Source organism: Sylvia atricapilla, chromosome 2 (assembly GCF_009819655.1).
Source record: "Sylvia atricapilla isolate bSylAtr1 chromosome 2, bSylAtr1.pri, whole genome shotgun sequence".
NCBI lineage: Eukaryota > Metazoa > Chordata > Aves > Passeriformes > Sylviidae > Sylvia > Sylvia atricapilla.
The window spans coordinates 109996042-110010494 of NC_089141.1; the positions used below are offsets into that span (position 1 = coordinate 109996042).

General features: G+C 43.3%; 1 protein-coding gene across 6 annotated transcripts in view; it reads right to left on the bottom strand.

Annotated features, from left to right (window-relative positions):
• The window catches only part of AGPAT3 (1-acylglycerol-3-phosphate O-acyltransferase 3), an 84608-nt gene that overhangs the window by 49939 nt on the left and 20216 nt on the right, over nucleotides 1-14453 (bottom strand). Inside the window, exon 2 of one of the 6 annotated variants that reach the window (XM_066314099.1) lies at nucleotides 6659-6730. The exons of the other annotated variants lie outside the window; for them this stretch is intronic. The gene's annotated coding sequence lies outside the window, so the exon portion shown is untranslated. The remainder of the gene's footprint in view (nucleotides 1-6658; nucleotides 6731-14453) is intronic. 6 annotated transcript variants of the gene reach the window in all.

A 14453-nucleotide genomic window follows, 5' to 3' on the forward strand; every position in this document is an offset into this window, starting at 1 on the left:
TCACTTGGAAAAAGAATGTATTGAAAAATAAAAGAAATATATATAAATACATAAAACACCATGTACTGGACACTGCAAGCTGTATCAAATTGCTTTTCTAATGTCTTCTGAAATGGAACAAACAGATTCAGGCAGTACATTGAGGATGAGAGTCACATTTGAGCATACACACACAAGTATTTTTCCATTTCAACAGTCCTGCAATTAAATATAAATGTGCATGCACTTAAACACACAGTTTCTTTCTTGCAAGGTACCTTGCAATGAATTCAATATAACCTTCAAACCCATGTTTCCATTAGCTACTTTGTGATACCACAGCTTTGAAAATATTCTCAAGTGCTCCAACATTCAAGGCATACAAGACTCAAAAGCAGCATCTCACAAGGAGAACATTTCATTCCTTTTTATTTCCTCCGCCGCTTCTTTCCTTTTTCTTAAATAATTTATTAAAATTACTGGAAGTATTTTCTGGTCAGCTTTCTTCCTCACTGCTGGAAGCATCAGTACCTTTGAATCTCTGGTTCCCCTGGTTCCACAGCTTGGTTCCCTCTCTAAAGGCCATCTTCTATATAATAACCTGATATTGATGGACTAATGTCGGGGGGGGAAATGATAATGTATTTTTAATCACAAGTTGAATTTCTCCCTAGATAGCAAAGCTGATTTCATGGCATGCCCCTCTCTCAATGTCTTATGGAATCATCCATCACTGACAGAACAACTTCAAGAAATTCCCTCCTGCCACCATCCTACAACTGTGACCATCACCTCTCGGAAAGGGAGCCTCTAAAAACAAAACACTGCCCTAAAGATAACTGGAAATTATTGCCTTGAATGTGCTTTCAAAAAAAGAAGTCTTCACTCACAGCAGGAACACCAGAGAGGATGTCAGTAAGTTATGATGGGTGTATACCAAACACTCAGAAGTGGTTTCCCTCCTCAGAATCCATAACTGACCTGTGAGCTTTCTTGCCACGGCTGCCAGATGTTGTAAGGAGAGTGAAAAGAGCACTGGCATCCTGAATGACACAGAAATGACAGAGCAAATAGCAGTCACTGTTGACTGTAACTCCTTTAGTAGGGAAATCCATTATAAGCCATCAGTAGATGACCTAGATGGACCAATGACAGACAAATTTTCTCATTTCCAAGGTGGAAATTAAGACTTCTTCAGCAAACAAAGAGATTCATTTTCCATTGCAACTTGCAACCAAACCCTTCAGTTTTGAGCTCCTAAGACAAGAAAAGCAAGAATGAAATGGGTGGATGCATCTGTGGCCTCATAATTCCACAAAGTTCTGTGTTCACTCATCAGGAGAACTCGAGCACCAGCAGCTCATCCAGTTTCATCCAACTCTGTCCCTAACCATGTCAGGAGCCGGGGTTCTGATGGATAAACACCCTGGAGCAGGTTCAGCTGTGGCAGCTTAAAACATTGCTGCCCCCTCTTGTCCATCCCAGCCTTGTGCCAGGGATCACTGCTCCACAGCACCCACCTCAGCTGCTCCAACCCACAGCACCGAGTGCCCCTTTAACCCTCTGATCAAGGTGACAATGACTCTTATTTATTTTTTTATGGGCAAACTGCACCGTCATTTCCCAGCTGTGAGCTGCTGGGGCTGAAGCAGCTGCACATTGTCCTTTCTGCAGTGCTTGGCAACACCTGGAGGAGGAGGTGGTGATGTCTGAGGTCCAGCAGCAGGTTTGATACAGCTCTGGTCAAGAGTTGAAGAGGCTGAATTATTCTTGGTGAAAGAGGCTGTAAATCTCCTGTTGCTGGAGCCCAGAATCAGGATGAGTACTGGGCAAGTTAACTCAGTACAGCATTACAGTGCTGGAAAACTTTCATTTCACTCCGAGTTTCAAATGGGACAGAATTTCAAACACAGGACAGGAAACCATGGCCATGTGGAAATGAAGCTGGGAAACACACAGCTGCCCTAAACAACCAGGGCAGAACATCTCTGAGCCAGCTCAAGTGTGCCCTGTCCTGGGAAATCTAATCCCAGTTACAGCCCACACAGGTTTACCCCCAAGAGTAAATTCTCACAGCCTTGCAGTTTCTTCCAGCCTGGTTACCTGTGAGATTTGCCCATCACTTATCCCTGATTAAAGGTATACATGAAAAACAGCATAAGAGAGTAAGTGTAAGAGGGGAATTTGAGCAGGCTTAGCCAGGGTTTCTGCATTGCCTTGTGTTTGGGAATGCTTAGGGGTTTAGATGGGTTTATTAATGAAATTTAAATAGTGAATAAATCTTGAGTGTTGATGCAAGCTCATCCATACTTTATAAAAGTGTTGCTTAAATTGACTTCTGGGAAGAAGTAGGCTCTGGAAAAGGACCTAAATTATTTTTTTAATGACCATTAATTGTACACTTTTTATTTTTCTTATTGCAATATACAATGTAAGTCTGTCACGTTCAGAGTAATTTTAAGAATTGCTTTTTTCTTTTAAACACTGGAATACTCTTTTGCTTAGAATAAGCCCATTATAGAAAATGTTTATGACAATAGCAGAACACAGAGCTATGTAAAGCACAGCCTTCCACAGAAACAAGGAGAGGTGCTGTAATCAGCACTGAAATACTACAGAGAGAGACCTGAGTGGAGAGAGTGTGGGACACACACAGGAATGATCTGCAGAGTGAGGGATAAGCTTAATTTACTAATTTCTCCTCCTCGTTCACTTTTTCTTAAATAGCAAAAAAATCATTTGCAAACATCCTTCCTCTGGCTTCCATCCTTCCTCATCATTTCCTCTGGCTAACCTTTGTAACAGCAAAGGTCCTCTCACTACAGTGGTCCTTTGCCACCTTAATTTTGTGCCCTGCCTCACACCCTGGGGCTGAGGGTCCCTGAACCACCCCCAGGCGCTGCATCAGCTTTTCTCCAATTGCTGGGACATTTTCTTTGATGTACAATAGATTTATAGGTAGCTTTTAGAGCTGTAGGTCTTTAAGTGGACTTCGGTCAGGAAAAAAAAAAAAAAATCCTAAACACAATTCTTCATAATTACCCAGTAACAAGAAGCAATTGATCATTAACTTCCATGCTCTGATCTTCCACAAGTAGACTTTCCAGTTATTCCAAATTAATCATTTCCTTAGGAACTCCCAGGCAAAGGTAACAGGAAGGAGCTGTCTCATGGGATTTGAGAACTGCAGCGAGCTCTTGGCAGAAATACCTTTACCAGCTTTGAATCCACACGGTTCCAAAATGAAAATCTGTAGGTGAAGTGTCAGTGACATCAGGATTAAAACTCTCAGCCACCTGCAGCACGCCAGATTCACGTCACCTTGAGCTCACCCAGACCCCTTCCCAGCCTGCTCTAAGCCCCCTTTAGCAAGAGACTGTCACCAGGGTCACAAATCACGCAGGCTTGGCTAAAAATATCCCCTGACACCATCCCTGCTCTGCCTCACTGCCACCCTTACCCTGGCTATCATCCAGGAGACACTCAGGTCCCAGCACTGGGCACAAACCTGTTTGTAGCTCAGGGATCCTCCTCTTCAGGAGTTTACTCTCCCTGGTTAGATTAAACTAACTACCAACATTTCTGTTTATTCATTATTCGTAGTTCTAATTCCAGTGAAATTAAAAGGCTCTAGAATGGCAATTTAGTTAAGAACTTTAATGAAGAGCACTTTAGAAATAAAATCTATTATAAAGCACTTAAGCTAATGAAGGTTGCTCCCTGTCCAAAATCCTCAGAATTCTGCACTAAGAAGGTAAAAGTCTTTAAAAGAAACCTTTTAAATTCTGAATTGCTGCAGGTAAGATCTGAAGAGGCAACAGTGAAACAAGGTACATTTGCTATCACATCTCATTCCAGGACAAAACAAGGAAAAAACAGTTTAATACACCTCTATCCTGAGAAAAATAGTATTATTCTTTGTTACGGGTGAAGCCATTTCCTAGTGAATGAGATGACAGTTTTGAATGCATCATCTCTTCAGGCTCTCAGAAAAATTATACATCTGCATACTCATGCTATAGATATTCATACTCATACCAGGGAACAGTGTCTGACAATAAAATAATGATAAAAAATTAAAAATAAAATCTTCAGTAGACCTAACAGTGGAGGCAGAAAAGGCTTAGCTCATCTTCTGTAGGAGGACCTGTACACTGCAGTTTTGAACTGTCTCTTTTTTCCCCTTGTTTACACAAGGGAAGTTTTTTAATACCATCTTAATAGCATTTTTAATTAACCAGAAATATCCATAAATAATAGATTTCCAGAAGCCTGATGAGGCTTGCAATCTAAAATAACAATGTAATTAATTCCTACGAGGAAGCATTATCTCTACACTGTCCTGCCTTGGTCAAACACAGCGAGAGAGTAAATTTGGTTAAAATCAGAGGAGCAAGGGAAAGAAACCAAATCAAACAGAAAAGCAAGCAGCTGAGGAGACAGAAATATTTGTGTATCAAAGGGTGACACAGTTTGGGTGTTTTATTAATCCTGCAGAGCCCGGGGAGCAGCCCTGCCAAGGGTCTGTCCATGCTCCTCCCCAGGGCTGGGCAGAGAAAACCTCACCAGAGCCCTCTCCCTGACCAGCCAGGGCTGGCACAGTCACCCCAGCCCAGCGTGACTGGAGCAGGTGCCAGCTATTTTTATGCCTAAACTGCAGTTTACATCTGACCTGCTCTCAAGTTCAAAGGGAGAGAAGCAGGCACAGCAACTCCTCTGGGAAGGCACAGGGATGTGCTCCTGGCTCATGCCTGCAGGAAAGGATGAGCAGGTCGTGGCCCTGGAGTGAGTGGTCTGCAGGAATGGTCTGCTCCAAGTATCATAAAGCAGCATCTCTGTGATGCTGCACGGCCTCTGAGATGCCCAAAAGGCCTCATGGTCCATGCAGCACAGCACCCAGCCCTGGGGGTGAGCGTGGGCTGATCTCAGTGTTTCTGCACACTGAAATGTCTGCACAGTGAACAAAGGAGTGTGGCACTGAATTCATACATTTCGGAGGGCACTGAGGTTATGATCTAATCTTGAACTGATTTAGGAGTGTTAGCTGATTCTCCAGTGCACTCTCACACCACAGATCTCAAAGGGCTATTTGGAACACAATCAAGTGGCCAAGGATGTGCAAGGAATCGTGCCCACAGCAGTTCATCTGCAAATTGAGAATTACTTGAAAATCCACTTCAAGTAAGTCATTCTCCTGCTACGAAAATCTCAGCTTCTAGGATTAGAGATCTTTTGGAAGATTACTCATTCCCTCATCTCACAGTTAAAAGGATGCCAGATTTACTATATCCCAGACTGCAATGAAGCCATTCAGTGAAAGCAGCTTTCCTATCAAGGGACCATCATTTCAGTGAGATCCATTACATATCTCAGGATTTGATTGAAGTATTTAGCATCCTTTTTTTTTCCCCCCATGAACACAAGAGCTGTGCAGTCTTCTAATCTTCGAGATCATAAATGCCCAGCTTCCACAGCTGCAGTAATTAAACCAACTTCTCATTCCATTACCCACATCAAGTCTCTTCCTCGGCATCTGCTCTATTCCCACACTGCACTCTTCAATCAAACCAAGATAAGCTATTTTCTAGCATCAGCTGACTTGTCTGTCCCTCAAGACATCACCAGAGCCAAAAGGATTCTGAGCAGATCTCACTAAGAATCCAAAAGGTCTCTTTTAAAGAAAGAAAAAAAAAAAAAAAGAGTAGACGTCAATGCAAGTGGTTATTTTTAGCATCTGAGTTGTTCTATATTTATTCCTTTATGTCTTTCAAAAAAAAAAGCACAATCTCTGATGAAGCATTGCCATAAAATACACTCTGCTGGGAAATCTGCTTTATGACTCCTGGCTTCTGAGCACTGCAACAAGTGCATCACACCACCCATTCAACCACACAAGTCTAAGGGCGCACACAGAACAATGCTTCTTCAGTCCCAAAGAACTTAAAACAACCCAACCCCAAAAACCAACCCAACCCATCCACACAGAAAGCAAACCCCTCAGTATAACCTGTCATTCTGATTAGATGCCACTCTTCAGACTCAAGCTTAAAAACTGTCACTTTTAAAGTGTTCCAAACCATCTAAGCCCCAAAAAAACCCTCAAGACACCTTGTTAAAAACAACCCAAACCAGAACCCCAAACTCCAGGACACATTAGACTGCAACAAACCCTTAAGTTAGGAACAGCAGCAGCTTAGCTCATACAAATACTCAGACTATAAAAGACTACTTAATCTTTTCCTTAGCTTTCACCTTCTTGCCCTGAAGACTCCTGACCCTCTACCTCCAATATATTTACCTTGTGCCTCTGATCTTATGCAAATCAGCTGAAGATTTACATTTAAGGACAAAATACAGCTGATCAATGATGTGGTGTGGCTTTTTTGTGTGGGAAGAGACATGTCAAATGAACAGGAAAAGCAGAACTGTGTCAAGAAAGCTTCTGCTAGTTGCAGTAAACCCTCACTTAAAAAAGAAAATAGTTTAAGACAGGGTCTTACACTAACAAAATTGGGAAGGAAACTTGCATTTTGAAGCTAACAGTATTTTAATTTGCTGCTTTAGAAAAATAGCTGCTACCTAGCCACAGTTATGTTAGATTTTTGCATTATGCTAGATCTCTCCACATACCCATTGAAGCAGCAGGAGCTGGGATGGGGTGGGGAAAGACAACACACACCTCTGTGTATTAATTTGAAACCTCTCTCTCTCCTCTGACCTTGAAGAACTCTGTCTTCCTTCCAGGTATTTCCTATTTACAAGACAGACATGTCCCATCATCACTCAGCTGTGCCCTCCAAGTATTTCACCTCCACATGGACAGCTCTCTGATCCCAGGGTGAACAGCAGATGGTGGAGGGACTCCAGAGTATGAAAAAACATGCTCAGCACACACACACTGGTGTCAGATGAACAGCTTTGGCCAGTGGCAGGTTATTACCACCTTCCTGCACTGCAAATCACCCAAGTCAGAGATTTTCCACAAGGTGAAAGTATGGGTCTTCAAAAAATTGTGCACTTTTGAAGTGGAAAACATCCCTGCCCTAATTACCTCAATCTCAGACTGACCTTTGTATATTTGTCTGCAAAGACCTTGCACTATATAACTGTTGCAAAGTGGAAGCCAGAATGACTCCAGGTTAATTGTAAAACAAGCTGTTCTGAAAGCTTTTAACTGAGCAAACCCACCTAACTCTCCTGTCTTGTTGGGAAATATTTTCTCCTACTGATTAAAATGTTTCTCATGCAGCTGTGATTTCATTTTAGTCCTCTGCAGAAAACTGAAGAAAATATCTAGTTTGAATTCAAGGATCCTCTTCTCATAGCAACATAAAATTCACCAAAAGAGGCAATTCTCTCACTGTTCCTGCTCCTCTACTAACAAAAAAAAAAAAAAATAGTTTCTTTATCACTGTAAAGTACCCCAAATTGTACAGCAGAAGCATGCAAAACCTTAGTGAGAAATCAGATGCTTTTTATCCTCTCTGATTATTAAAAACAAACAACAAAACACATGGAGTAAGCAAAATGAAGATAGTTTTGCTTAAGAAAAGTTTGTCTGTGGCAGGAGCACATCTGATTTAGTCTTATTTCCTAGATTAAAAGCTACTTAGCTCACATGAAAATTCTGAGGCAGTTTGTCTATCTTTTGTGAATTGGATAATCCCTTTTTCAAAATGGATTAAATTCCAGAATAAGCATTTTGTTCAGAGGAGTACTTTGTTCAGAAACCAGCACTGTGAATGAAATGGGGTTTGCCCCTTGTCCATCTTCGCTTTTCCTCTATTACTTAATGCCCAAACAGCTGCTTTATGGATCCTGTTAGTATTTGGGTGTCAAACTGACCACGTACAGCACTGAAAGGCCAACACACAGCCAGGTATAACCCATTGGTAAATTGCTCACACATCCTTCTCAGCTCCCTGATGTGCTCCTCTGAGCAGACACCCTGCAGACCCCAGCTGGTTCTTCAACACAGCCCAAAAAGCTCCCAAGGACACCAACAACCCAAGGGGTCACTCCCTGGACCAGCCATGCTCTAATCAAGAGCACATGAGGGATAAAAATAGCTTCTTTCAGAGGAATTAAGACTGCAACATGACCTCTGGCACCTGCCCCTGCTATGAGGTGGAAAAAGCGACAAGGGAAGTCCAGCAAGAACACATCCAAGTCCCAGCCACAGCCAGCATCAAAGGGAGTGGCTAAACACAGGGCTAAGGTAGCTCCCTTTGCACTTTTATAAGTAATGCACTTCAATATTTGATATTAATCACCATTTCTGCAGCTCTCAATCCTTTGTGATCTGCTTTGCCTTCTGCTGAGGCCCCTCCAGCCTCTTGTGCCACTCTTCTTTCCTCAGTATTTGCCCTGCCTTTTGTCATCTTCCTCATCACTGCTGAACACCATCACTATTTTCAGCTTTATTTTTGATCATTTTGCTTAAAAATGTCTTTTCCCAAGACAAAGATCAGTCCCCTTCATGAGAACAGAAGCATGGTTTATTGGTTTAAGCCTGGCTGAAATCCCCCATAGGCACACTTAGGGTATGGGACACCTGAGTGGTTATTTATATTCACTGGTTATCCTCATCCTAAAAACTCTAGGTACCACTGCCTTCCCACAGCAACTTCTTCCCTTGAGATGGCAACAGATAACAGAGGTTTTTGCTAAATTTTGCTAAATTTTATAAATTTTTAATAAATTTGCTAAATTTATTTGCTAAATTTTTGCTTCCTCTTCCCCAGCCCAGCCAAGCAGAGACACCTCTCCAAGTGCAAGGTCTCAATGCCCTGGAGCCCACTTCCCTTGAGGTCTTCTCAAGGAAGGTGACAGGATTTCAGAGGCACAAACCTGGAATTGAGGAAGATCCAAGGGATTGGAGGCTCAGCAAAAATGCTGTACAGGATAACCAAAAGGGGCAAAAGGTTGGTTGATTTGAGTGCACACAGAGGCATGAAAACATGGGGAGGGCAGCTGAAGCAGATTCAGGATCCATCTCTTGATTTTATTCATCAGTGCTCACACACTACTGATTATAAGTCATGGCACAAAGTTTTGCTCCCCTGTTCCACTGTGTCTGTTCCAAGCCACTGATCACAGCAGTTTTCCTCTGTGACAAGTGTCTTAGATGAGACCCATGCTGGGTACTCCAACTTTTTGAAGCAGATGTGGGAGGCTGAAATTACATCCCCAGTGTCCACAGCAGCCACCTGTGACTCACAGCCACCTGCAGATTTTTGCATCCAGCCTTTTGTGCAGGCAGAACTGGGCAGCACATGCCACCTCCAGGCAAGATAAGAGCTCCTGGGCTGCAAATCCCTTTCCATGGCCTGCAGTCAGCAAAGAACTGCCCCCACTGTTATTTAACAGGAGTCCTGGTCAAGGCACCAGGCTGCAATCAATGCTGCTCACACTGCCCAGGGACCCACAGAGGGAAAAAGCCACAGGTTACCCTGTTGGTAACTCCCACTACATGGAGGTAAAATGTCTGGAAGACATCCCTGGAACCCCTGACCATAACTACACCCAGACCAGACTTGCCCACTCCACTTACAGCTTGTAGGGACTGAGGTTCATGAGACTTTACAGGTGACTTGACTTTACTCTTTTGAGCAAGGCTTGAGCTGCTAAAATTCCATTCAGGGACAGCAGAGGTGCTGTACCACAGGGCAGAAGAAGGTTTGGACTATGCCTCTTCTCACAGCAAACCTCTGTGCCTGGTCCTTATCATTTCACACGTGGAGAGGAACAGCATCCAGCTGGATCAAAGCTTCTTACTGGGCCAGAGAAAAAGCAGCTGCAAAACTTGACAGAAAGCTCCTTTTCTGTCTTCCCCAAACCACAGGATGTGCAGAAAGGTGAGACCTTTTAAAAGGTCTTTCAAAAGACCTTCTGGTCTTTTGGGTGTTGTGCTTCTGGAGAGCTGATGGTGAGAAACACCCACCCTCTGAGAGCACCCTAATCTCAGAAATCAAGCAGAAGTTCAGGCAGCAGGTTCCGTAGGTCACTCAAGTGAGCAGGAAGAGAAATAAAGTTTGTTCCTGCAAGAGGCTCACACGGACACCACTGTCAGGGAAATGGCACTCCAGCATCACCCCTGTGAAACAGGGAAGAGGATAATTTGACACTTCCTGGACAACAGTCCAAGGAGCAGAGATCCAGGGGACAGGTTTCCTCCAGAGCGCTCTGCAGCACATGCACAGGAAGGATGGTCAGTCGAGGGAGTAGAATACCTCAAATGTAAAGAACACAAAGAGGACAAAGCAAATAGAAGTGAAATCTGCTCTCCTGGCCTGCTCCTACTGCCCTGCACCTGGGGTTAAAGCAGATACAGCCACTCAGCTCCCCTGGCAAAGACATCCTCTCCTGTGTGGAGAAAAATCCACAGAGAACAGCTCCAAAATCTCATCCAAAGCCCAGCATTGGCACTGAGGGGAAGAGAGGACTTCTGCTAAAAAGCATCATGAGAATTATGTGCCATACTGCAGAACAGTTCTGTTGCTTGAGGGTTTGTTTGTCTTTATAAACTTTTGCTTTAGATATCTGATGGACAAGTGAATTTTGAACCTTCCTTACAACATGTACCTTTCTCGCTGTGGTTATAATCCCCACAGCTACTAGAAAAAAACAGGGATTAACATGTCTATTTGAACTACTGATAAAGACAGAAAAGCACACCACAGAGTCCTTTGATTTCCAGTTTGAGCAATATCCTGAGTCTGAACATTTCACATGGGTGTATTCTCCCCTCTTCCTCCTCCAAACACGACACTCAAACACCCCGAGGTTGTCAAACACAGCATTAACCAGCCTCTCAGGATATGAATCCCATGGGCTCAGGGCAAATTGCTGTAGAAGCCTGTTTCTTCTTCAGTGGGCTCTGTGCTGATTCACAAGCCACATGCAGGGCTCAAGGCAAGGGCAGCATTCCACTTTGGCACGCACCCTGCCAGGCAATGCAGCCACTGCTGCTGGGAGTTCTGCTCTGAAGCTGGACCAGCACTGCTACAAGAAAGGCCAGAAGGCCAAATTTGGTCAAAAACAAGTCAGGGGGTAAGCTAATAGGGTCTAAGCAGGGTGGATGACAAAGGGCTTACAATCATCTTTTTGACTTTTTTTTTTTTTTTACAGAATTGTCTTCTTGTGTCTCAGAGCACTGCAGCAAGTAACACCACCAAGTGCTTCATTGAACCACTGCTTTCCAAACATTTCCCCTTCTACAGCTTGCCAGGAACCACCACCAACTCCCACACAAGGGCTCTGCTTCAGACATTCACTGAAGATATCTCCTACCCTGACCCTCTCCCTGTCCTCACTAGTCTGCATGAGTACCCAGAACCTACAGAAAGGAGATATCAAAGGAGAGAGAGTGAAGGCTCACCCTCACACAAGCAATGTAAGGAGCAGTATTTTAACTCAAGTGTATGCGGGAAATCCCAAATCTTTATGAATATATTAGGGGCTAAAATAATTTTTCAGCAATTTCTTGTTCTGTTTTCTTTGCTTTTTCTGCTGCTGCTCTATATATAATACATGCTGGCCTATTCTCCAGCCATAAGCACTGAGCCACTGCAATCTGAGAGAAAGCAGATCTCTCATGCACTCACATTATCACCACCTAGATGTAAATCCTCAGTGTTGGCTCCCCAATAAAGAAGAAGCAGCTGCAGAACAAAAAGAATATATCTCTTTATCAGGCAGTTAACCTCTTACAGGGGTTGGACAAGAGGGAACAGCTAAACTGGGGGAACAGAAATGCATAAAAAAGGTGTAGGGAACAGATTAAGCAGATCTGGCAGCTGCCTGCAAAAAGGGGACAGAAACAGTTCTGCTTCCAAATAGGATAACCCCAGAGGACCCTCAGAAACAGGCAGGATAAATCCTTACCAGAGCTGTACACTCATACCTAGTGCCATCCATCCCTGTTCATGTCTGGACAATACTCTGAAGCCTGGGGAAAGGACTAATTTGAGCACAGCTCTTCACTGGGCTGATGAATCAGCTCTCCAGTGTGCACTCTCCTTAGGGAGAAAAGGGAGAATTGGCAGAGGACAGCACTGCAGAAGACAGCAATACAAGGAAACAGCTGCTGAATTGGATGCAGAAGCAGCCCATCATGTGGGGAACATTTTGGTGCAGTGTTCTTGGCCAAAATCCTCATCCCCAGCATGAAAGGAGCAAGCACATTCCCTTAGGAAACTCACAGGCGTTCCAACTCCAAAATGCTGGCACAGCAAAACCCAAGGCTCTTGGTACTGCACATGCAAATGATAGCAAGACAGAAAATGTTCTGTAACACGTGGCAAATACCAAGGGAAACACATATCCATGACATTATCCTTGAGAGGACTGCAGCTGTGTGCACCCAAAAGTGATGAGCTCCTCAGATGCTCACATCTGTATTCCATGAAACCTGTACAAACACAGAGCTAGTATTTGTACAAGTCTGAGGACGGTTTTTACAGCACCTTGAGGTCCACTGGCCTTGAAGTCTGTGTACTGTTAACTTCACCCACCAACCTTTCATAAGATTAAATGCAAAATGAACTTCAAGTCTTTTCTATAGAATTATTTTCTGAACCCTTAAAAATCCTCAGAATAAAACACAAGTACAAAGCACCAGGTAGGGCCTCTATACCCTGTAAATGCTCACTTCCATAGACAAAAATGTATCCAGGAGAGGCTCCTGCAGGTAAGGGATGCAGAATCTCCAGCTCCATTTCCTCCTCTCCATGCAGAGGCAAAAACTATCCCTGGAAGTGTTCAAGGCCAGGCTGGATGGGAGCCTGAGCACCCTGGTCTAATTAAGGTTATCCTTGCCCATGGCAGGGATGTTGGAATTAGATCATCTTCAAGGTCCCCTTCCAACCCATCCCTTTCCATGATGCTATTGATGGTTCTATGAAGAGCGTATCAAAAAAATTACAACTGCAAATGTACATGTGCTCCAAGAGCTCTTCACACAACTCAATCTGTTCCACCAAGCAATTTTTATACTTTGAGGAACATAAGTGGGTTTATATTCCTATGCCAGACTGACTGGTCCTCTCCTTTTTTTTTGGAGCAAAAAAAAACCCCTTCTCTCAATCCTGTCAGCACAGAGATAAGGATCTAACTTCAGAGAACTGCAAGTAACCCGACCTTTTAATTTTTCCTAATGCTTCACATGTGTCCCCTCAGTAGCAGACTAATGTTTTCCTTATTTGTTCTTTTCCTGCACAGAAGAAAAGAGCTTTCAGTCTGTGTGAAAGACGATGCCTTGGGCACTCTCCATGGGCCTCTTATTGTTCACTGTAACTTATTTCTCCTGCTGGCAACTGGAGACTCATTCACCAGATTTCTCTGGTGACAGGTAGAATAAGAGACAAGCAGATAACTTCTATTGCATCTCTGGACACCTGCTCTGAAAGGGTTTTCTGTTCCTGCACGCTGTTATTTGAACACATATTTGACCTTCCCAAGGAAAGAGCCAGTTTTCCACAGAAAAGGCTTGGTCTGACTGTCACACTGAAGGGTGGTAAGAAAACACTTGTTCTCCTCATGAATTGAAAAACCAACAGCCTCAAGGACTCATTTCCAGTCCTGCAAAACACAAGGCTTAGAGCAAATAGGGCGTTACTGTTGTAATACAAATAAAGCTATGACACTCTTCCCATCCATCAGGATTGTGAAAAACCAGAGTCCTGTGAAGGAATCCTGTTGTTTCTCTCATGAGTTTTTTTTCCATGTGACCAAAGGGTCTACTTTAGCCCATAAAGCCTTTATAGGAACACAGAAAAGCAAAGCAGCAGATTTTTTTCTTTTTTTTTTTTTTTTTTTTAAATTCTAAATGCTGCGCCACTGAAAACTAAGAGAGGGCTCTCACATACCCAGCAAATTCCTGGGTGTGGTGAGACTCAGGACTTGGGATGATTGCTTCCTCCAAAGTCAGCCTGAAGAGCAGAACCATACTATCAGTCCTCTAGTAATCACCCAATGGCTTTCAAACCAGTAATTCTACCCACAAGGCATAAAAATGAGGTGCTGAACAAATGGTGGTAAGGAAAATGTGCATATCAGATTTTGGGGCAGTTCTTGAGCAAGGAGAAGAAGAGCAGATAAAGAAAACTCCATTGGAGAGGCAGGAGAAGCAACATAAGTGAGCAAAGATGCTGGCTGAAACGAAAAAACAAAGAAGTCACAATATTTCAGCAAAGATCAGCATCCTCTGGAACAACTTCCAGAGGGCCAGGACAGTCTTTGTAGTTAATTTTTTTAAATCAAGTTTGGAAGCTTTCTTTGGAGGGAAATTACGGTTTGCACCCAGATTTATGAGACATGAGTTTATCCCTGGGATAATTTCTGCACCTTCTAATTTGGACTTGAGAAGCCAAGGGGTGGCTCTGCAAAGGGAACAGGGAATGAAAAAGGGGAAGGAAAAGAAAGTTCAGAAAAAGATACAGAGGGAAACAAAGAAACCATACTGATAATGAAGA